The following is a 23,764-nucleotide window of genomic DNA, read 5'->3' as shown; positions in this document are numbered from 1 at the left end:
TAACTCCTTCAAGGACATCTACAAGAGGCAGTGTCTTAAGAAGGCAGTCTCTATTTTCAAAGACCTCCAGCACCCAGGCCATTCCCTCTTTACTCTTCTACCATCAGGAAAAAAGTACAGGAGCTTAAAGACGAGCACTCAACAGCACAAGGACAGCTTCTTCCCTGCTGCCATCAGATTCCTGAGTGAACAATGCCTTACTTTGACTTTTGGTGCTCTATTTTGATTTATTTTTGGAGGTGGTTTATAGGAATGTTTACTGGGATGCTGCCATAAAACAATGAATTTTGGGACTTGTTCATGACAATAAATTCTGATTCTGATCCAGAGAGGTGTGTAGTAGGTAGAGGTAACAAGGAACAAATGAAGTACTTGAGGAGTATAAAAATGAAAGAAATAACATAAGAAAGAAATCAAGAAGACATGAGATTGCTTTGGCAGATAATGTGAAGGAAAATCCTAAGGATTTATACAGGTATATAAAAAGCAAAAGGAATATTAAGGGACAAAACTGGTCCTCTCCAAGATCAGAGTGGTTGGCTATGTATGGTGTCAGAAGAGATGGGAAAGATCTTAATTTTTATTTGCATTTACTCATGAAACTGGCACAGAGTGTAGGAAAGTGAGGACAACCAGCAATGAGGTCATGGAACATATACATATTAAAAAAGGAAGAGATGCTTGCTGTCTTAAAGGTAGTGTATATATTTAAAATGTCTTTAGCCACGGATGAGTTGCCGGAGGATTGGAGGGAAGATCATATTGTTTAAAAAAGGCTCAAAAAATAACCCAGGAAAATATAGGCCAGTGTGCCTGATGTCAGTAAGTTATTGGAAGGTGCTCTAAGAGATTGGATATACAAGTATTTGGATAGTCAGTGACTGAATAGGGATAGCCAACATGGCTTTGTGCCTGATAAGTCATGTTTAATTCATCTTAGAGAGTTTTTAAAGGAGGTTATCAGAATAATTGATTAGTCAGAGGCTGTGAATGTTGTCTTCATGGACTTTAGTAAGGCTTTGACAAGGTCCCACATGGGAGGTTAGTCAGGAAGGTTCAATTGCTCAGTATTCATGGTGAGGTTGTAAACTGGATTTGACAATGATTTATGGGAGAAGCCAGAGAGTGGTGGTAGATGATTGCCTCTCAGACTAGATGCCTATGGCCTCAGGGATCAGTGCTGGATCTATTGTTGTTTGTTATCTCTAACAGTGATCTGGTTGATAATGTGGTAATTTGGATCAACAAGTTTGCAGATGACACAAAGATTGGAGGTGTAGTGAACAGTGAGGAAAGCTTTCAAAGTTTTCATGGGATCTGGACCAGCTGGAAAAATGGGCTGCAAAATATCAGATGGAATTTAATGCAGAGAAGTGTGAGGAGTTGCACTTTGGAAAGACAAACCAAGGTAGGACATACATGGTAAATGGTAGATCATTGAGAAGTGTGGTAGAAAAGAGGGATCTGTGGATATAGATACATAATTTATTGAAAGTGGTGTTACAGGTGGATAAGGTCATAAAGCAAACTTTTGGCACATTGACCTTCATAAATCAAAGTATTGGGTAAAGGAGTTGGGATGTTATGGTAAAATTGTATAAGATATTGGTGAGGCCAAATTTGGAGTATTGTGTGAAATCTTAGTCATCTAACTATGCATATCATTAAGATTGAAAAAGTGCAGAGAAAATTTATGAGGATGTGGCTGGGACTTGAGGAACTGAGTTACAGGGAAAGGTTAAACAGGTTAGGACTTCATTCCCTGGAGCATAGAAGATTGAGTGTATAAAATTATAAGGGGTATAGATAAATGCAAGCAAGCTTTTTCTACTGAGGTCAGGTAAGTTGCAAAGCAGAGCACATAGGTTAAGGTGAAAGGGGAAAAGTTTAAGGGGAACATCAAAGGGAATTTCTTCACACAGAGTGGTGGGAGTATAGAATGAGTTGCCAGCTGAAGTGGTGAATGTGGGCTCATTTAAGGTGAAAGGGAAAAAGTTTAAGGGGAACATCAAAGGGAATTTCTTCACACAGAGTGGTAGGAGTATAGAATGAGTTGCCAGCTGAAGTGGTGAATGTGGGCTCAATTCTAACATTTAAAAAAGTTGTGGACAAGTACATGGATGGGAGGGGAATGGATGGATATGGATTTGGTGTAGTTCAGTGGGACTGGGCAGAATAATAGTTCAGCCCAGACTAGAAGGGCTGAAGGGCCTGATTCTGTGCTGCAATGTTCTATGGTTCTAGAGGAAAATGAGTTGAGTACAAACAAGAGAGTGTGTTGATAAAGTCAGGACAGATTCACTGAACATGTCTGAGGGTCATAGATTCCTACAAAGGCCCTTGGGATCAACTCCTCCATGTCAGCCATTGGTCCCATTTTCCTGAGTTTGGCTTATATTCTTTCTTATCCATGCATATATCCAAATGTCCTTTAAACGTTGCAATTGTGAAACATGGCAATGAAATTAACTTTCAGGTAAATGGGTGGCGATGCTGCAGAATATACATGGCACATCTCTGGAGTTTCAACACCACCATGTCTTTGGATCACCAAATCGCAGAATGATAGAACATAGGAGCAGGAGATGCCCCTCAGCCCTTCAAGCCTGCATCATCATTCAATACAATCATGGCTGCTCCCATTTCCTGCTTTCTCTCCACACCCTTTGATCCCTTTAGCCACAAAGGGCCCCATCCAACTTCCTTTTGGCTTCCATATATCTAATGGACTGGCCTGAACAATTTTCTTTTGCAGGAAGTTCCACATGTGCACAACTCTCTGAGTCTTCACTGTCTGTGAAGAGAGTCTGTATAAGGTCCACATGTGTACAACTCTCTGAGTCTTCATTGTCTGTGAAGAGTCTGTACAAGTTCCACATGTGCACAACTCTCTGAGTCTTCACTGTGTGTGAAGAGTTTGTACATTCTCCCCATGACTGCATGGGTTTCCTAAGGGTGCTCTGGTTTCCTCCCACCCTCCAAAACCATATGGTATTTATTGTTTTATTTAGGTGGCACGGGCTCATGGGCTGATATGATGTTGTAACTCTTAATTAAATTATTTTTTTAAATGCCAAGACAGAAAAAAAGAGGTATCAAAGGAGAGATAAATAAATATTCACAGTCGCAGTTAGTACAAGAGAAAAAGTGATGTTTCAGTAGTGCAGAGAGATCTTTTGCAGTCCCGGGGTGGTTTATGGTTAGGGTTAGGCAAATAGCGCCTTTGGAAGACTACACAAAAGAGTCTGGAAAAACAACCAACTGAAAAACCTCACAAAGATTAGCGTATACAGAGCCGTTGTCATACCCACACTCGTGTTTGGCTCTGAATCATGGGTCCTCTACTGGCATCACCTATGGCTCCTAGAACGCTTCCACCAGCGTTATCTCCGCTCCATCCTCAACATTCATTGGAGCGACTTCATCACCAACATCGAAGTACTCGAGCTGGCAGAGGCCGACAGCATCGAATCCACGCCGCTGAAGATCCAACTGCGCTGGGTAGGTCACGTCTCCAGAATGGAGGACCATCGCCTTCCCAAGATCGTGTTATATGGCGAGCTCTCCACTGGCCACCGTGACAGAGGTGCACCAAAGAAGAGGTACAAGGACTGCCTAAAGAAATCTCTTGGTGCCTGCCACATTGACCACCGCCAGTGGGCTGATATCGCCTCAAACCGTGCATCTTGGCGCCTCACAGTTCGGCGGGCAGCAACCTCCTTTGAAGAAGACCGCAGAGCCCACCTCACTGAAAAAAGACAAAAGAGGAAAAACCCAACACTCAACCCCAACCAACCAATTTTCCCCTGCAACCGCTGCAACCGTGTCTGCCTGTCCCGCATCGGACTTGTCAGCCACAAACGAGCCTGCATCTGACGTGGACATTACCTCTCCGTAAATCTTCGTCCGCGAAGCCAAGCCAAAGAAAAAGGGTATTAACAGGAAGGTTCAGCAGCCTGATAACTGCTGAAATAAAAAAACCTGTTCTTCAACCTGGAGCTGCTGGACTTCTGTAGTTTTTGTCTAAATGGAGTAGTGAGCGTTGTGATCAGTTTGGTGGGAGTCCTTTATGACATTGGCTGCCTTCTTGAGGCAGCGTCTCACATAGATTATCTTGAATGGGCAAAAGGTTGGTGCTGTGATGGACAGGGCACTGCCTGTTAACTTTCTGCACCCTTCTAGGTCGCTGGGTTTCCAAACCAGGCCATGATGCAGCCAGTCGGTATACTTTCCACAGGGACCTCCCTGCAAAATCGTGATATCATTGGTTTTGCTCGATACTTGAGGTTGGAAATGAATGCTCGAAGTTCCCAGTTCTCATGTTTATTAAGACATTAGTTGGGCGCTATCGGTAGCCCCAATAATGACGCAGACAGAAGACTGAGGGGAACGATGGCTTTATTGAGCAAGAGACTGCTGGCCCTGGTCCAGGCTAGGAAAATGAGCGGGAAGGAGAGGGGTCTCGACCTTTATGTCCCGGGGTCACATGGGAGGAGCTAAGGCAGGGAGACACCCGGAGGGTGGGCCAGCCAGTGCATACTGCCATATCACCACATTCACCCCCAACTTTTTTAAAAAAGAACCCACAGGTAACAACAAAACCCGGAGGAAGCACAACAGCAATACAGGAACTCTTAACAATTATCAAGCAAACTGGTTGATGTCCCCCACCAGCTAGAGGTTGAGCCGCACAGGCGGCCTCCTCTGTCTGCCGGACCGCCAGGGAACCAACGTGTCTGTACGGTGTTCCTCTGGAGAGGGGGCCGACGGGGGAGTGTCTGCTGCAAGAACTGTGGGGGTTGGGGTGCTGGCGGTGGACTCCTGGAGTACTGGGGGGGTCCTTCACACCTGCAGGAGAGGTAGGAGCCTGGACGTCCAGCTGCAGGGCAGGCGGCTCGGACTCCAGGCCATGCTTGGATGTGGCATCATCAGGTCCATGGCGTGGTCAGCAGCTGGCAAGGCAGTGTCGGGGTCTCCGGCCCTTGCTAGGTCTCGTATGGCACAGTGTCCTCGTGGCCATTCGGGTACCTCATAAATGCGTACTGGGGGTTGGCATGTATGAGGTGTACCGCTTCAACCAGTGGATCTGTCTTATGGCTTCTGACATGCCTCTGAAGGAGAACCGGCCCTGGGGATGTCAGCCAGGGAAGGATAGAAGAATCATTTGCCAGCCTCCTATGGAAAGCAAAGAGGCATTCATGCGGGATGGTGTTAGTAGCAGTGCAGAGTAACAACCAGATAGCGTGGAGGGCTTCAGGTAAAACATCCTGCCAGCGGGACACCATCAAATTTTTGGACCTAAGTGCCAGGAGCACCACCTTCCAAATGGTGCCGTTCTCCCTTTCCACCTGGCCATTACCTCTGGGGTTATAGCTGGTGGTCCTCACTCATGAATGAGGTCCCCCAGTCACTATGAATGTAGTCAGGGTACTTGAACAGAGTGAAGATACTGCTCAGGGCCTTGATGACCGTGGCTGAGGTCATATCCGGGTAGGGAATTGCAAAGGGGAACCTAGAAAATTCATCCACCACCATCAGGAAGTAGGCATTCCTATTTGTGGTAAGTAGGCGGCCCTTGAAATTGGCACTGAGTCGTTCGAAAGGGCAGGTGGCCTTGATGAGGTGTGCCTTCTCTGGCCAGTAGAACCAAGGTTTACACTCGGCACATATTTGACAGTGTCTGGTCGTGGACCAGACATCCTCGACGGAGTACGGGAAATTCCTTAACTGATAAAGTGATACAACCTCGTAACTCCAGGGTGGCACAGACTGTTGTGCACTGGTGCACGTCCCACGGGATAGGGCATTTGGGGGATCATTCAGCTTACCTGGCCAGTACAAGATGTCATAGTTGTAGGTGGATAACTCAATCCTCCACCTCAGAATCTTGTCATTTTTGATTTTACCCCGTTGGCTGGCACTGAACATGAAGGCTACTGCCCTCTGGTCAGTCAACAGGGTAAACCTTTTACCGGTGTGGTAGTGCTGCCAGTGGGGCACTGCCTCAACAATCCTTTGCATCTCCTTTTCGATGGAGGAGTGCTGGAGTTCAGGATCGTTAAGGGTGCCTGCCTGGTTTAATGTGACGGCCAGTGCACAGTCGGAGGCATCGCTTTCCACCTGGAAGGGGACAGACTCATCCATGGAATGCATCGTGGCCTTAGCGATGTCTCCTCGAATCTGATTGAAAGCAGCTTGGGCCTCCACCGATTGTGGAAAAGTGGTTGACCGAATTGGGGATGGGCCTTATCGGTGTAGTTGGGCACCCACTGCACGTAATATGAGAACAGCCCTAGGCACCTTTTCAGTGCCTTCAGGGTGTTCGGGACAGGGAGTTCCAGAAGTGGTCACATGCGGTCAGGGTCGGGAGCAATGACACTATGTGCCACAACACATCCAAGAAGGGCCAGGCGCTCCATGTTGAACACGCACTTGTCCTTGTTGTACATCAAGTTAAGTAGCTTGGCCGTACGCAAGAACTTTACGAGGTTTGCGTCATGGTCCTGCTGATCATGGCCACAGATGGTGACATTGTCGAGGTAGGGGAACATTGCTGTCAGCCCGTATTCCTCCACCATCTGGTCCATTACTCTCTGGAACGCAGAAACATCGTTGGTAATGCCAAAAGGTACCCACAGGAAATGGAAGAGTTTCCCATTGGCTTCAAATCCAGTATAGATTCGATCGCTCAGACGGAGGTGAAGTTGGTGGTAAGTCGACTTGAGGTCAATAGTTGAAACAATTCTGTATTTGGCGACCTTATTGACCAAGTTGGCTATACAGGGAAGTGGGTACGCATTCAGCTGGGTGAAGTGGTTGATACCATCCGGGGCTTGCCCGCCCCGCTGACCACAAGGATTTGTGCTCTCCAGGGACTGATGCTAGGGGCTATGATCCCCTCCGCCAGGAGTCACTGAACCTCAGCCCGGATAAATTGCATATGCTCAGAACTATAGCGCCAACTTTTGGTGGTGATGGGTTTGCAATCCGGGTTGAGGTTCATGAACAATGACGTAAGGGGCACCCTTAAGGTGGTGATACCTTAAGGTGGGTACATGTTCCGGGGGCAGAGTGCCGGGACCACTGGATGGTGCTGGGGACCGAGTGCCAATACTGCTAGATGGTGCCGGAGATTGGGTGCTGGGGCCACAGGACGGCAACGGGAGCTGGTTATCCATTCGAGATGGTCACCTGAATGCTATGAGCTGTGAATGGTCAACAGTGGTTGGGGGCCTCTGAACGCCATTGTCATGCTCCTAAACTGACTCTGAAAGTCAAGGCCTAGGAGGATCGGCGCGCAGAGGCATGGCATAATTAATAACACAAAGTCGTTATTACATTCCCCCCTCCCCCCCCCCCCACCGTCAGCGACGCTACACAATACCCCTGGATACTCGTCTGTTGGGCCCTAGCCTCCATTGAAACTATCCCGGTCATGGGTCAGACCGGGAGGGAGAGTCTCTGGACCACGTCAGGGTGTATGAAGCTTTCCATACTGCCGCTATCAAAAAGACAGTTAATTTTATGTCCATTCACCTCGATCTGCATCATTGAGTTTAAGATCAGGTGAGGACCGGCTTGATTCAGTGTCACTGAAGCGAGGAATGGCATTCCTTCATCGTCATCGTCGGTGGGGAGGCCCGCCCAAGATGGCGACCTCCATGTTGACCACACAGCATCAGATGAAGAAGAAGCTGGAAGTGGAGTCGTGGCGGTCAGAAATGACGTCACTGGAGCGGAAAGCCAAGGTTAGAAGCGGTGGCAGTAAGATGGGACTCCCCTCACCCCGCACATGGTCAGTGCCGGAAGCTCTTCAGTGATGCACGCTGCATTGTTTGCTGGCTGCGATTTGGACCTGCAGACCCTTTGATAGTGGCCCCTCTTTCCACAGCCCGAGCACATGAGGCATCTTTGCGGGACAGAGATGCTCACGTGCTTGGCCTGCCCACGGAAGTTGCATCTCGACGATGCGGTCGGTGAGATTGCAGCCGTGATTGGGTTGCTGATGCCCGACGCCGAGTCCCAGGCCGATGGCCCTCGTGGTGGAACGTACACAGTTGGCCTGCTTCTGCCTGTGATTGACACTGCTTGGCTCTGGGCAGAGTCTAGAGTTCTGACCAGTTTGATAGCCTTTTTGAGAGGGAGTGGGTCCTCCTCAAGGAGTCTTTGCTGGATGTAGTCCAACCCCAACACACAGGTGTCTTTGATCAGCTCTTCCACGCATTGATTCAGAGATATTGTGCCCGGGATTGTGAGATCCCCCAAACAGTCTTTTCTCAGTGTGACCAGCAACCGGACAAACACTTCAGCAGACTCACCAGGCTGTTGTTTCCAGGACACCACCAGGTAACGGGAATAAACTGAGTTCACCTTTGGTTTATAGAGTGCCCGCAGCTCACCCATCACGTCGGTGTAGATCACACAGCCTAAGATAGTCAGGTAGGTCTTCTGGCCGACTTATGCCTCAAGGATCTTGAGCTACTTTTAGTCTGAGTTGACCACCTCCGCAAGGAGGTGTCAAGGAAATTATTTAAACAGTTCACCACTGTTCAAAGAATACCAATGCACCTGGGACTTGGGGATCTACTTCCAGCCATTCAGGGCGCAGCAATTTCTCCATAACTGGAGAGTTCCAAAATCTTGCTCAATAAATTGTTGGGTACTATCAGTAGCCCAATAATGACACAGACAGAAGATGCAGGGGAACAATATGCTTTATTGAACAAGAGACTGCTGGCCCAGGTCCAGGTTAGGAAAATGTGTGGGAAGGAGAGGGGAGTTGACCTTTATGGCCCAGGGTCACATGGTAGGATCAAGGGAGGAGCTAAGGCAGGGAGACACCCAGAGGGTGGGTCAGCCAGTGCATACAATCATATCACCACGACACTAGAAAATGTTGGACAGACCCATGGATAGGATGGGTTTAGATGGATATGGGCCAAATACATGGTAGGACATATTGGTTGACATGGACAAGTTGGGCTGAAGTGTCCGTTTCCATGCTGTTTGACTCTAAGACTGCATTGCGTGGAATAGCAATCTGGTAATGTTTTACTCCACAGGGACCCTATGGACAGCGGTTGTAGATCTCCAGATATGGTTCGACCTAAAAGGAGAGGCAGGCCTCTTCAGCCCGGTTAAGCAACCTGCATAGGAGAAGGACACTCCGATATAAAACCTATGACCCAAGGACCTCGCTGCCACGTCCCAGCTTGCTTGGCCACGGCACACGAACCATGGGTGTAAAAGGTGGGGCCAGTACTGCGCACACTGCAGTCCACCTAAATGCTCCTTAGCGCAGGCCTGAGGACATGTCCATGTCCTCCCCCTCAAAAGATGCACACAAACTCAAGCTTGCATGTTGGAACATCAGAATCATGCTAGACAAGGCTGACAGCCACCGACCTGAATGTCGGTCTGCCCTCATCGCACATGAACTCCTTAGACTTGACATCGACTTAGCCGCTCTCAGCCAAGTCCACCTTGCAGATGTAGGCAGGCTCCAAGAACACGGCGCGGGCTACACACTCTACTGGTCTGGCAAGCCTCAGGCTGAACGATGCCTATCTGGTGTTGGCTTCATGGTCAAGAACTCTATTGCCTCCAAACTCGAAAACCTCCCGACAGGCCACTCTGACCGGATCATGTCCATGCGACTCCCCCTTCAAAACAAGCGACACGTCACTCTCATCAGTGTTTGTGCTCCAACCCTTCAGCCGGAACCAGCAGAAAAGGACAAGTTCTACACTGATCTGAGCAACCTCATCCAACTGGTGGCACCCTAAGCCAACAAAGTTGTCATCCTTGGTGACTTCAATGCTTGCGTCGGCAAAGACTCAGAAACCTGGCCAGGAATCCTTGGCAAGCATGGTGTCGGCAAGTGCAATGACAACGGGCATCTCCTGTTGGAGCTCTGCGCAGAACAGCGGCTTATCATTATTAACACCCTTTTCCAGCAGAGAGACAGCCTGAAGACTACCTGGATGCATCCCCGATCCAAACACTGGCACCTCCTGGACTACGTTCTGGTGCGAGGAAGAGACAAACAAGATGTGCTCCACACCAGGGTCATGCCCAGCGCGGAATGCCACACTGACCACCGGCTTATTCGCTGCAAGCTCAACCTTCACTTCAAGCCAAAGTTCAAGAACAGTGAAGCCCCCAGAAAGAGGTTCAATGTTGGAAACTTACAGTCAGACGAAGTGAGAGGGAACTTCCAGGCAAACCTCCAAGCAAAGCTCAAGGATGCAAACTGCCTCGCGGACACGTCTCCTGAAACCTTCTGGGATCAGCTGAAAATGACCATACTGCAATCCACTGAAGAGGTACTAGGCTTCTCCTCCAGGAAAAACAAGGACTGGTTTGACGAAAGCAACCAGGAAATCCAGGAGCTGCTGGCAAAGAAGCGAGCTACCCACCAGGCTCATTTTGCAAAACCTTTCTGGCCAGAGAAAAAATGAGCCTTTCATCTCACATGCAGCCATCTTCAGCGCAAACTCCGGGAGATCCAAAATGAGTGGTGGACTAGCCTCGCCAAACGAACCCAGCTTAGCGCCAACATTGGCGACTTCAGGGGTTTTTATGAGACACGAAAGGCTGTGTACGGCCCCTCACCCCAAGTCCAAAGCCCTCTGTGCAGCTCAGGCGGCGAAGTCCTCCTCAGCGACAAGATCTCCATCCTCAATCGATAGTCAGAACACTTTCAATCTCTTTTCAGTGCCAACCGCTCAGTCCAAGAATCCGTCCTTCTCCAGCTCCCTCAACAGCCCTTGAGTCTGGAGCTGGATGAGGTCCTTACCCGGGAAGAGACATATAAGGCAATTGACCAACTGAAAAGTGGCAAAGCAGCAGGTATGGATGGAATCCCCACCCCCACAGAGGTCTGGAAGGCTGGTGGCAAAACTCTGCATACCAAACTGCATGAGTTTTTCATGCTCTGCTGGGACCAAGGAAAGCTGCCTCAGGACCTTTGTGATGCCATCATCATCACCCTGTACAAAAACAAAGGCGAGAAATCAGACTGCTCAAACTACAGGGGAATCACGCTGCTCTCCATTGCAGGCAAAATCTTCGCTAGGATTCTCCTTAACAGACTAATACCTAGTGTCGCCAAAAATGTCCTCCCAGAATCACAGTGTGGCTTTCGCGCAAACAGAGGAACTACTGACATGGTCTTTGCCCTCAAACAGCTCCATGAAAAGTGCAGAGAACAAAAAGGACTCTACATCACCTTTGTTGACCTCACCAAAGCCTTTGACACCGTGAGCAGGAAAGGGCTTTGGCAAATACTAGAGCACCTTGGATGCCCCCCCATGTTCCTCAACATAGTTATTCTACTGCACAAAAACCAACAAGGTCGGGTCAGATACAGCAATGAGCTCTCCAAACCCTTCTCTATTGACAACGGCGTGAAGCAAGGCTGCGTTCTCGCACCAACCCTCTTTACTATCTTCTTCAGCATGATGCTGAAACAAGCCATGAAAGACCTCAACAATGAAGACGGTGTTTATATCCGGTACCGCATGGATGGCAGTCTCTTCAATCTGAGGCACCTGCAAGCTCACACCAAGACACAAGAGCAACTTGTCCATGAACTACTCTTTGCAGACGATGCCGCTTTAGTTGCCCATTCAGAGCCAGCTCTCCAGCGCATGACGTCCTGTTTTGCGGAAACTGCCAAAATGTTTGGCCTGGAAATCAGCCTGAAGAAAACTGAGGTCCTCCATCAGCCAGCTCCCCACCATGACTACCAGCACCCACCCCCCCCCCCACATCTCCATCGGGCACACAGAACTCAAAACGGTCAAACAGTTTACCTACCTCGGCTGCACCATTTCATCTGATGTAAGGATCGACAACGAGATAGACAACAGACTCGCCAAGGCAAATAGCGCCTTTGGAAGACTACACAAAAGAGTCTGGAAAAGCAACCACCTGAAGAAACACACAAAGATCAGCATGTACAGAGCCGTTGTCATACCCACACTCCTGTTCGGTTCTGAATCATGGGTCCTCTATTGGCATCACCTATGGCTCCTAGAACGCTTCCACCAGCGTTGTCTCCGCTCCATCCTCAACATTCATTGGAGCGACTTCATCACCAACATCGAAGTACTCGAGCTGGCAGAGTCCGCAAGCATCGAATTCACGCTGCTGAAGACCCAACTGCGCTGGGTGTGTCACATCTCCAGAATGGAGGACCATCGCCTTCCCAAGATCGTGTTCTATGGCGAGCTCTCCACTGGCCACCGAGACAGAGGTGCACCAAAGAAGAGGTACAAGGACTGTTTAAAGAAATCTCTTGGTGCATGCCACATTGACCACCGCCAGTGGGCTGATATTGCCTCCGACCGTGCATCTTGGCGCCTCACAGTTCGGCAGGCAGCAACCTCCTTTGAAGAAGACCGCAGAGCCCACCTCACTGACAAAAGACAAAAGAGGAAAAACCCAACACCCAACCCCAACCAACCAATTTTCCCTTACAACCACTGCAACCGTGCCTGCCTGTCCCGTATCGGACTTGTCAGTCACCAACGATCCTGCAGCAGACATGGACATACCCCTCCATAAATCTTCGTCCGTGAAGCCAAGCCAAAGAATGTTTTACTGTCTCATGCTTGGCAGTGTGCCAGTTAGAAGAACCAATGGTTTACTGTGCAAAGCGCAGGTGTATTGAATTACTCAACATTGCATCCCTCATGGAACCCTCAGGTTCACAAACACAATGGTTTCATCGTCAGCTCTCCATGTTTGGGTGTGACAAGCATTCATGGCATGGCTTGATGTCCATTGTGCTTGTGGATCGGTGGAGCTGGTTTAAACTTGGCTGGAAAGCAATGGGTCTGAACTTCTGCAGTGCAGATGGCCTCTCTTTGCCCTTTAGGGCAAAAACTTGTTTTATAGTCAGTGACTTTGATTTATTTTTCCTGATAAATGGTCACCGTGGAGTATTTGCCATCAGCCAATGTTCTCCTGGAATTCATTCCTCCTTGGGACATTTGAGTATTGGACACACACTGCTCAACTCAGTCTTCTGTTGTTATCATTCTCCAACAGAGAGAGAGGGGTGGGAAATAGGGACAAGAAAGGGAGAGGGAAAGGAGATGAAGAGAAAGGGGAGAGAGGGTGTGGGAGGAGAGAGAGAGGGAGGGAGGGAGGGAGAGAGAGAGAGAGAGAGAGAGAAAATTATTTTTAAATACAGTAAAACACCCCGTATCCAGCACCATAGGTAGATGCCAGATAAGTGTTTTTGCTAGTGGAGTAATTGGCAAACTAACCGCAAAAGGGCACCAATTTTAAACTTCTGCCAGGGAAGAACAGAAACTAACAATTGGATCTCCCCTTTCCTCAGCGGGAAGATGTTCCTGAAGTCGCTCGCATCACGAAAGAAGCCCCACTGAATGTCTGTGCATCCCCAAGAAGTGGAATCTGAAACTTGTTGCAAGCCAGGAGTCCATTTGGCCCACTGTTTCATTGCCAGAACCTGTTAAGAGCAACACTTTCGGTGCCAATTCTCCACCCTCTCCACAATGTCCTTTATTTTATCCTCAGTTTATAGTTAAGGTAAATGGTCATAGCGAGGGTAAGAGAGTCTAAAACTTCTTGAACAAAATACAGCACAGTACAGGCCCTTCTGCCAATCTGTGTAAACCCATTCCACAACAATCTAATTTTTCTCTATCTTTCCAACTCCTTTTCAAGTTTGAAGATCAAAGCTTCTCATAAAGAGAAATTCCAGATCGTTCCTCTCTGAGAGAAAAACATACTTCTCCTCTTCCATCTCCAACAGTTTGCTGAATATTTAAATTTTGTGTTTCTTAATTTTTTTTTCTTCTGGTTGAGAACCAAAGGATTATGTCATGTTCATAAAAGATCAAACCTCAAGGGCGCCCTGATATATCACACTTATATATACCGGGTATATATACCCGGTCCTGGACTCCTGAACTCAGATGCACACTTCAATGAGAATGGGCAAAATTACTGTTTCTTCAATCTGGCGTGGTCTTTTAATGAAACTTAGTCTTAGTACGAGGCCGAAACAATCAACATTGGTTATGTTGCAATGTTGTATGTTTGTGAACAATGCCTGGATATTTTATAGTCCTTGGCTCAGGAAGCGGAACCAATTATATTTACAATTCGGCATCCAATAACAACAATGAAATGCAAACCAATCCATGGGAAATTACACATCTACACATAAGGTCATGTGGATTTAACAGTCTTCTGCTGCTTCCACCACATGCATAATCTGGAATTGCTTAAAAATTAACATTTTGTTGTTGTTTCTTTCCCATCTTGGAACAGGAAATGAGGGAACCCCAACACTTGTCTTCAGAGTTTCACCGTGAACAATAGGATTCTGCCTCCACACTTTTCCAACCTGACACTTCCACTCATTTTGACTTAGATTGAAGAGAAAGTGTTAGAGGGGTGTTCCAACCAGTTCGTGTTGGAGACAATAGGTTTTTAGTTGCATTGGCTACTCCCGATTTTCACCACCCTTCATCGCTCTCAACCACCACGTTCCCAGGACATTGGTTGTTCCTTTAAATATTCCCCTCAGGAGAGTTTGCCAAATTGTGTTGGTCTGCGGATAACCTGGGGCAAGACAGCAGCTATCGTCAAACACAATGCACGTTGTAATTTCTTTCAGGTGCCCTGCTTTATGGAAAGCTGCCAGATAATTGTCACAAGCTGCCTTGTGATTGGTTTTCCTTCTGGCTGCTGAACAGAGCAGACAGTAAGGAAGTCTCTGCGCAAGTTGCCTTGGAGTCAAAGAGCGATACAGGCCCTTCAGCCCACTATGCCCTTGCTGTACATGAACAGCCCATTTACTCTAATCCTACATGAATCCCATTTATTCTCCCCATTCTCATCAACTTCACCCAAAATCTGTCCCTCACACAGGGGCATTTTAAGTTTAATTAACCCACCATCCTACACACCTTTGGGATGTGGGGGGAAGAAGAGCACACGGGAGAAACCCATCCAATCACAGGGAGAACGTACAAACTCCACATAGTCGGTGCTGGAAATCAGGATTGACCCTGTGACATAGTGGCTTAACCCAATCAACCACCTCATGTGGTGTAATGGTGTTATCTCTCAGATGAGGAAGATGAACACATGCAGAGTGCTGAGGGAGGACATGAGCTTCTTTCCTTTACCAAGTTACACTATCCATCACGATGACAGTCCTGTTAGCCCTAAGGATAATACCATGTCATTAGTGGAAGACCAAAGGTGTACCTCACGTTTGTTTAGACCAGTTGATCTCAACCTTTTTCTTTCCACTCACATACCACTTTAAGTAATTCTTATGCCTTCGGTGCTCTGTGATTAGTGAGGTATTGCTTAAAGTGGTATGTGAGTGGGAAGGGAAGGTTGAAAATTACTGCTCTAAACCCAATTGTTACTGAAATATTTTGCTTGAGAAGAATTGTCATTGGCCCATTTCCTTTGGAGTTATGAAACCGAGCACATAACGAGTCAATTAGGGACGATTTAAACAGTGGTTTTCAAACTTTATTTTCCACCCACCTACCACCTTAAGCATTTCCCTTACTAATCACAGAGAATCGATGGCATAGGGAATACTTAAAGTGGTATGTGAGTGGAAAGAAAAAGGTTGATAACCACTGGGTTAGATATTACAATCTACAAACTTCAGTCCTAAGACTTAGAAACAGAATCAGAATTTATTGTCATGGAAATGTCACAAAATTCATTGTTTTGCGGCAGCATCACAGGTGAAAATTTTACTATAAATTACATTTTAAAAATAAATTAGTGCAAAGGTGGCACAGTTGGTGCAGCAGTTAGCCCAATGCCTTTACAGCGCCAGCAATCGGGACCGGACTGTGGTTCGAATTCTGCACTGTCTGCGAAGAGTTTGTACATTCTCCCCGTGTCTGTGTGGGTTTTCTCCAGGGGCTCCTGTTTCCTCCTACCCTTCAAAACTTACCAAGGGTGTAGGTTAATTGGGTGGCACGCACTTGTGGGGTGAAATGGCCTGTTACCGGCTGTATGTCAAAATTTAAATAAATTCAAAAAGTAGAGAAAATGAGGTATATCTGTGGTTCATTGTCCATTCAGAAATCTGACGGAAGAGAGGAAGAAGCTGTTTTTGTATCATTGGGTGTTCATCTTCAGGCTCCTGTACCTCCTTCCTGATTGTAGAAGAGGGCATGGCCGGGTGGTGAGGGTCCTCGATGATAGTGTTGCTTTCTTGATACATCACCTCTTGTAGATGTCCTTAATGGAGTGAAGACTGATGCCCATTAATGGCATTTGCTAAATTCACAACTCACTGTAGTCTTTTCTCGTCCCGATTATTGTCACCTTCGTAGCAGACAGGGATGCAATCAGTCAGAATGTTCTTCATGGTACATTTGCAAGAGTCTTTGGTGACATACCAGATCTCCTCAAATTCCCTACGGAGTATAGCCACTGGTGAGCCTTCTTTGTGATTACATCGACATGATGGCCCCAGGATAGATCTTCCGAGATGTTAATAGCCAGGAATTTGAAGTTCTTTACCTTTTCCCCTGCTGGCCCCCCGAATCAGATCAATGCGCACAACCTCACAGCTGAGAATCCCCTTCACTGCTGGATCCTTTGACAGAGCAATTATTGAATGGTTCAATATTTTTGAGTTCCTAATTAATGGTTATAAAGTGTGAATTAGTCTGCAGTCTTGGTTTGGATGAGGAAAGTGTACAGGCCACTGTCCGAGTCCTATGGTAAAGGACCTAGCTTCTTGCCATGATTCGAGGATCTGCCTGGCTCAGCTTCAACTTTCCCATTTGCAAATCTCCACAATGTTCTTTATTGATGGAGATGTAGGTCACATTGTGGCTGATTGCATTACAGATACAGCCATTTAACTGCATAAAAGACTTGGAACTGAATCTCTCTCCACCAGGCCAAATCAATTCTTGATTTCTCAGGAGAGTTGAAATGAACATGGCAGTAACTCTCAAAGCTTCTGACACTCAATGCAACCCACTTAGAAATTACACAAGTGAGGAAGATTCGAGGTCATATAAACCAAAGCGCGTTTGCAATTTGAGTAGTGCAAAGGAAAATGCGTGAATGTTTTGCCAAATAATGAAAACATATTTTTGTGGAAAGTTGACCAACGATAGCACTTGGTGCAAGGTTTTATATGCAGGCCTTACCTTCTGTGGAATCTGTTGTCTAGACTGCCAAAGGTTTCTGCAGGTTTGAACTGCTCCACTACCTCACCAATCCCTCCACTGAAACAATAGCCTACCCAACTCTGATTTAGCCACAAGAAGCCTCTCCATGGGATTCTGCACTTGGACTTGTTTTCTCAAACAGGCAGGGGATAAGCAGAGATGTTGCACTAACCTGGGCTTTGTTACTAAGTTTGATTTGGACTCCATCTCCACACCCCCACCCCCCCCCCCCTTTCCTATATACCCACCCACTCCTCCTCATTCAATTGTGATAGGAGTGACTCACAATGTAAAGCTTAGCCTATCCCATAATGATCTCCTTCCTCTGTGAGATCGGGACAATGATTTATCAAAGGGGCTCTCACCACAGGTCCAGAGGCCTTCCATTCCATCACTCTCCTTCACTGCTATATTCAGAGACAGAGTAAAATCACAGCAGACTCCAAACCTGAAGAAGGCATGGTTTTTGTCTAGTCACCAAAGCGGGCAGGATCCTGATTTCAGATGGAAAGTTCAGGTTGGAAGGGAAATGAGCGGTCAGCGCCTGTTCCAGAGGCCATTTCCAAGAGTTACGCTCAGGAAGGAAGTCCTGACAAACTGTGCTTGGCTTAGACAGATGCCACACTTGGAAAGGGCCTTCATAAGTAATATGCCTCCAGGCTTCCCTTTCACTGACTTGCTTGGAAGAGAGTGGGGAAATGACATGAACTTTTCTTCACTATTTAACCTGGCCCAAACTCAGTATGTTTTACAATCAACATACAGTGCAGTTGAACAAACTTGACAGGTCACCATTTTATCATGATGTTCAAGCCTAGCAACAATGTGTAACCACAATGAAGTTTGTGATTTATTTTTCTTAAACACCTCCTCGCTTTAGCTGCTGGAACTCACTCCCTTTTAAAAAAAAATCCTGGTTGTGCTTTATACACCCTGTACTCCTGGGCCAACACAAATAACTATTAGCTGTGGTCATTTGTTTGATTATTTTCAAAATGAAAAAGGATAAAACATTTGTTCAGAGAGGATAAAGAAGCAGAGAGATTATGGATGAATGGATTTGCATAATATTGGAAAATATCCTTGGCCGGTGCCAGACTATTTTGCACCCTAGGCCAGGCTGAGTGATGGGGAGGGGAGTGTGGGGTTCTGACTGATTGGTACAATATGCGCCGTACCACTTCATTCCTCCACCTTACCAAACTAGCACATTTGCCTATAGCATGTTAGTCAGAACCACATAATCCATGACGCAAAGGTGCTGGAGCTATTGGAATCTCAACAACACCCCTCTGAGGTCTGCACCCTAGGCAGCTGCCTAGTTGGCCTAATGGTAGCGCCAGCCCTGACAATATAACCTTCCATGCTCGATAGAGTCAACCACTAGTTTTAAATTCATAGTTCTGGAAGAGAATCAGCATTTTGGGGGAAAGGGCTGTATTCTATCCAGACCTAGTTGGATATTTTGATGGACTCCAAGCATTACAAGCTCAACCTGGAGTGTGGAACAATGAAGAGAGATTTGATATTTAAAATTATGAATAGAGTAAATGCAAGGAGGCTTTTACCTCTGAGGGTAGGTGAAACACAAACCAGAGGACATGGGTTAAGGACGAAAGGGGAAAACTTTAGAGGGAATTTCTTCACACAGAGAGTGGTGGGAGTGTGGAATGAGCTCCCAGCTGAAGTGGTGAATGCAGGCTCAATTTTAACATTTAAGAAACATTTGGACAGGTACGTGGAGAAGTATGGAGGGATGTGGACTGGGTGCAGGTCGGTGAGACTCAGCAGAATTAATAGTTCATAACAGTATAGAAGGCTTGTTTTCTGTGCAGTAATGTTCTATGATTCTATGGTTCTAACCACAGACCTATTAACCACTTTTCTTAGCAGCTTCTGAATTTTCCCATAACCACAACCAGATGCAAAAGGACCCCTCAAAACATTTAACCTTCACATCTGACCGCATGACAATTCATTCCAATCAGCCGGCTCAAACAAACAAACATGGTGAAAGAGTGGTTGGAAAATTAAAGGCGCCCTTTTGGCAGCGTGGAATCCACTCTTCCTGTACCTCCCCGAAGGGCTCATTCTTTTATGAAGCCTAATGTAAGGAGATTCTGGGGAATCTAGATAGAGAGACACAAAGACTGCAAATGCTGGAATATTGAGCAAAAAGTGCAAAGTTGGAAAGACGCAATGGATCAGGCTACATCCATGGAGAGATATGGACAGTCAATGTTTCGTGTTGGGACCTTTTTTTGTAAATGGTCCCAGCTCGAAACATCAACTGACCATTTCGTTCCATGATGCCGCCTGATCAATTGAATCCCTCCAGCTTCTCATTGGTCTGATCTCATTGCTGTACGCACTTCAACATGCATTTGGATAGCATCAGTGCTGACAAACCGAGCACTGGGATGCAAAGAAGAGTCTTCTCCAGAGCCATAAAGAATATGCAAGGGGGTGGGCACATGCTTAAAGGAGAAGCAGGACAAGCACATGAGGAGGGCTGCCTTAGCAAGTTCCACTGACAGGTTCAGAAGAGCTGGTTTGAGAAGTCCCTGTCTTGAAGCATAAGCCCCAGTCTGGACCAGCTGGTCAATGGCCCAATCCTATGCAGTGGCTTCAACAGTTGCAGTGCATTACATGGGTAAATGAGAGCTCACTAATCAAATACCACCTTCACCTAGAGATAGAAAAGACAGCAGATGGTGGAATGTGGAACGAGAAACAAATTGCTGGAACTCCATGGGTCAGGCAGCATCTGTGGCAGGAAGAGGACATGGACATTTCAGGTTGAGACACTGTATCAGGAACAAGAATGTAAAAAGTAGATAGGCAAGATAGAGAGATGGTGGAGGAGGGTGCAGCTGTGGGAGGTGATAGATGGAACCAATGGACTCAGATGGGAACTGGGATAAGAAGGGATGGCCAAGCAAGAAGAAACCCTAATGGATAGGTGTGTGGGTGATGGGCAAGTGGAAACCAGGTTGGGGGAGGGTAATGAATCTCAATAATGGAGAGAGGAGAGAAAAGGTGAAGAGTGGGAGAGAGGTCCTGGCTGGACTGGTGGAATTGAGAAAGGAGATTTAGGGAACTCAGTGACCATGCCGTTGGGTTATAGACCACCCAAGCAGAATATGAGGTGTTGCTTTTCAAGCTTGTGTTCTCCCTAGCAGCGGAAAAGTCTGAGGACAATCGGTCAGTGTGGGAATGGGAAGGGGTGTTGAAATGACATGCAACCAGAAGCTCCAAATGGCAGATCACTGCAAAACAGTGACCTTGCTCACACGCATTCAAGGCCAGGTAGAATTGGCCATGGTACATTCCAAATGCAATAGACAAGCAGTAGCAATCATAATGGATCCACAACATCCAGGACGTGGTCTGTTCTTGCTTCTGCATTTAGCAAAAAGATATATGTGCCACAAGACCCGAACCTCCAACTTCAGGAATAGTTGCTACCCCTCCATCATCAGATTCCTCAACTATAAACTCAGAGATTTATTTAAAGAGTCTTACTTTGCACATTATTTATTGTTTTTTTTTCTGCATTTCACAGTTCATTTACATTTATTTATTTGTTTATATTTCTCTTTCTTGTGAACAGTTTTCCTACACTACATTTAAGCCAAAATTCTGCCTGGCCTACAGGGAAAACAATCTTAGGGTTACGTGTGATGCCATTACTGTACTCTGACAATAAATCTGAACTTTGAATGAGGCTGAAGAAGTTGCACATGACTCTCCACCCCACCTGGATGGTGGTGATGGAGGAAGTGTTGGGGCAAGGGTTGTATTTCCTATAGTGGCGGTAAAGGAAGGTTGGGTGGGGAGGGATAAGTGAAGGAGGGAGTCATAGAGAGACTGGTCCCTGATTGAAAACTAATGCACTGGATGTGGAGACTGGTGGTGATGAGAGATAAGGACCAAGGGGACTGTCTGGGTGAGGCGGGGTGAGAGCAGAAGAGCAGAAAATGGAGGAGATGCATCTGTACAAACATCCCCAAGACCTGCTCACCATTCGGGGATTCACTCTAAGATTCGGGATTAGCCACCCACCCCACCGAGGGTTGTCGAACGTGTGTGCATTACTGGTGTGAGGCAAAGTTGGTTAGCAATCATTGCCTTTCCAACACAGGAATGTCAAAACCCACAGATCTGGACAGTTCCCCACAACCCCCCCCCCCCCCCCCCCCCACCTATGAGCCTTTGTTTTCAGTGTCGGCAGGGATCAGTGTTCGTGGCAGTTCTTCAGTAGCATTCAAATCATTGGGTCTGTTTGCACATTCATCAGCCACATGCCCAACCACCACTCAGTGCCACCATCACCGCCCACAGATGAGTCATCCTGTGAATGAAGGAAACTCTCTCTCCAAGTTAGTCTGTGTGTGTGTGTGTGTGTGTGTGTGTGTGTGTGTGTGTGTGTGTGTGTGTGTGTGTGTAGACAAATCATTCTATTTTCCCTGGTAATGCCACCCATTGCATATACCCCAGTCCGTACTGCAAACCTCCCTCCTTCTTGGTGCCTCTTTTTCAGCCTGGAGACTGACTGGGAACTGTTCCACTTGACCTTAGAGCACTCCACTTGCCAAAATGCCACTCTACCTGCCCACAGGCCACTCCACCTACCCACAGGCCACTCTACTTGGCCACTTCTCAATAAACGTATGTCATAGGACACACAAACAACAGGGAGTTCACATGCACATGATGGTTACAGGGAAAAGTTAAATTGGTTAGTATTGTGAAAAAATATCACGACCAGTCGAAATTCTTTGAGCCCTCCTCACAGAGTCAATTGTTGTGTTCAGAATAGTTTTGATGAGTTCAAAGAGAATAAAGGCAGGACAGGTGTTTTCAACAAACAGTGGGCTTTACTTATGCACAGGAAAACTCACAAAAGGTCAGATACAAATAAATTGCTCCTCAACGTTCTCAACTCCCAATTGGGAATGCAACGGTTAAACGCACAATGGTCATCCACCCACAGGCACAACACACTAATGAACAGTAAATTAATTACAAGAAGTATATCAAATGAAACTGGTTTCCAGTGTTGACCACAGTTCAGGATCTGGGATGGACCCATCGTAGTCAGCCCTCTGGTGCCTGGCTATGGCCGACAGCTTGGACTTCAGTGATGGTCTCGAGGGAAGCAGCAAAAAAGAGAGGGCAAGACTTCACATGCTAGGCTTTTTCCAGTTCAGGGCCCATCCACATGATCTGCGAGGACCAATCATGCATCAGTTTCACCTGTGGGCAAATCTGACCATAGATTAGCACTTGGGGGAGCAATCACACGTCAGTGACAAGGGCCAATTACACATCAGCCTCACAGGTGGGAAGATCTAATCCATGATTGGCAGGTGATGTCACTTCCGACTAAGTTCTAGTCGGAGAAGTCGCGTGACCTTCAACAAACCACACTACGGGTTTCATAATCATACCTCTGCAAAATCAACAGACTTTGTTTTGCACTAAGCTTAATGATAGTCCAAAAAAGATGTTAGAATTCAGCAGTTGATGACTCCCTCATAATCAACTTAGTTTGGTCAACGTTATTGACATTGCACTTATCCAGATAGCAAACTAGAGAATTCTGGTTTTATTTCAGCAAAAGTATTGTCTTGGAATTGCATCAATAAAATTGTAGCTAAAAGCAAAAGGAAACAGGAAGACAAGACAAGCCAAACACAAATCATTCAAAGAACAAAAGAATTTGATTCAATTTTATGGAACGAGGTCATAACCAAAGTAATTCTTTCACAGGAATGCTGGCAGGTCAAAGGATGATGAGTTTATTGTCATATATATTGTAGAATGTACGTCTGGATCAAAATTCTTACACAAATGTTGGAAATCTCTGTCACCCACTCAATCTTGGCAAGCATTCCCCAATATTTGTGCCTCCAGGTCTCTGTCCTGTTGAAGAACACTTTACCCACATTGACCTCTTCATTATTCACAGCCACCCTACGAGCTCTCAACAACTGATCCCCCATTTGATCAATGTCTCAGTCGACCACTTTGAAATTAGCATGGCTGATGAAGTAGGAAATAGGTGATCCATCCAAGATCATTTCTCAGCCTTAGTGCTGAGCTTTGGATCTTCTTTTTAAGTTGATATCTTTTAGTGTAGCAGTCCATCTCACAGTCTTGAAAAGGAGGTTTCATTATCAAGTATTTGTTTTCAATGTCCTGTCCCTTATCATTTCTAACTCTAGCCACCACAGTCACATTCTGCTTCATAACCTTTGGAACTCAAGTAATTGTTTCCCTGGCTCTCAAACAAAAACATTCCAGTTTGAAATTTAAAAAGTCATAGCCTGCTGCTTAAATTTACATTTTATTCATCTTTTGATTAGAATTGTCAAATATTAAAGATAGAATATTTCAATTTGTAAAGATGTGGAGCCCATTCTTGGAATACTATTATGACTGGAAGAATCAAGAACTCTGAAGAGTCCTGGAGGCGTTATTCTGATCCTGAACTTCATTATGTTTAACTAATGGTAACCTTGATTAGAGGGAGGGGGTAGATTAGTTTTAAT

Source organism: Narcine bancroftii, chromosome 4, assembly GCF_036971445.1.
Source record: "Narcine bancroftii isolate sNarBan1 chromosome 4, sNarBan1.hap1, whole genome shotgun sequence".
Lineage (NCBI taxonomy): Eukaryota > Metazoa > Chordata > Chondrichthyes > Torpediniformes > Narcinidae > Narcine > Narcine bancroftii.
This window is presented reverse-complemented; position numbering follows the sequence as displayed.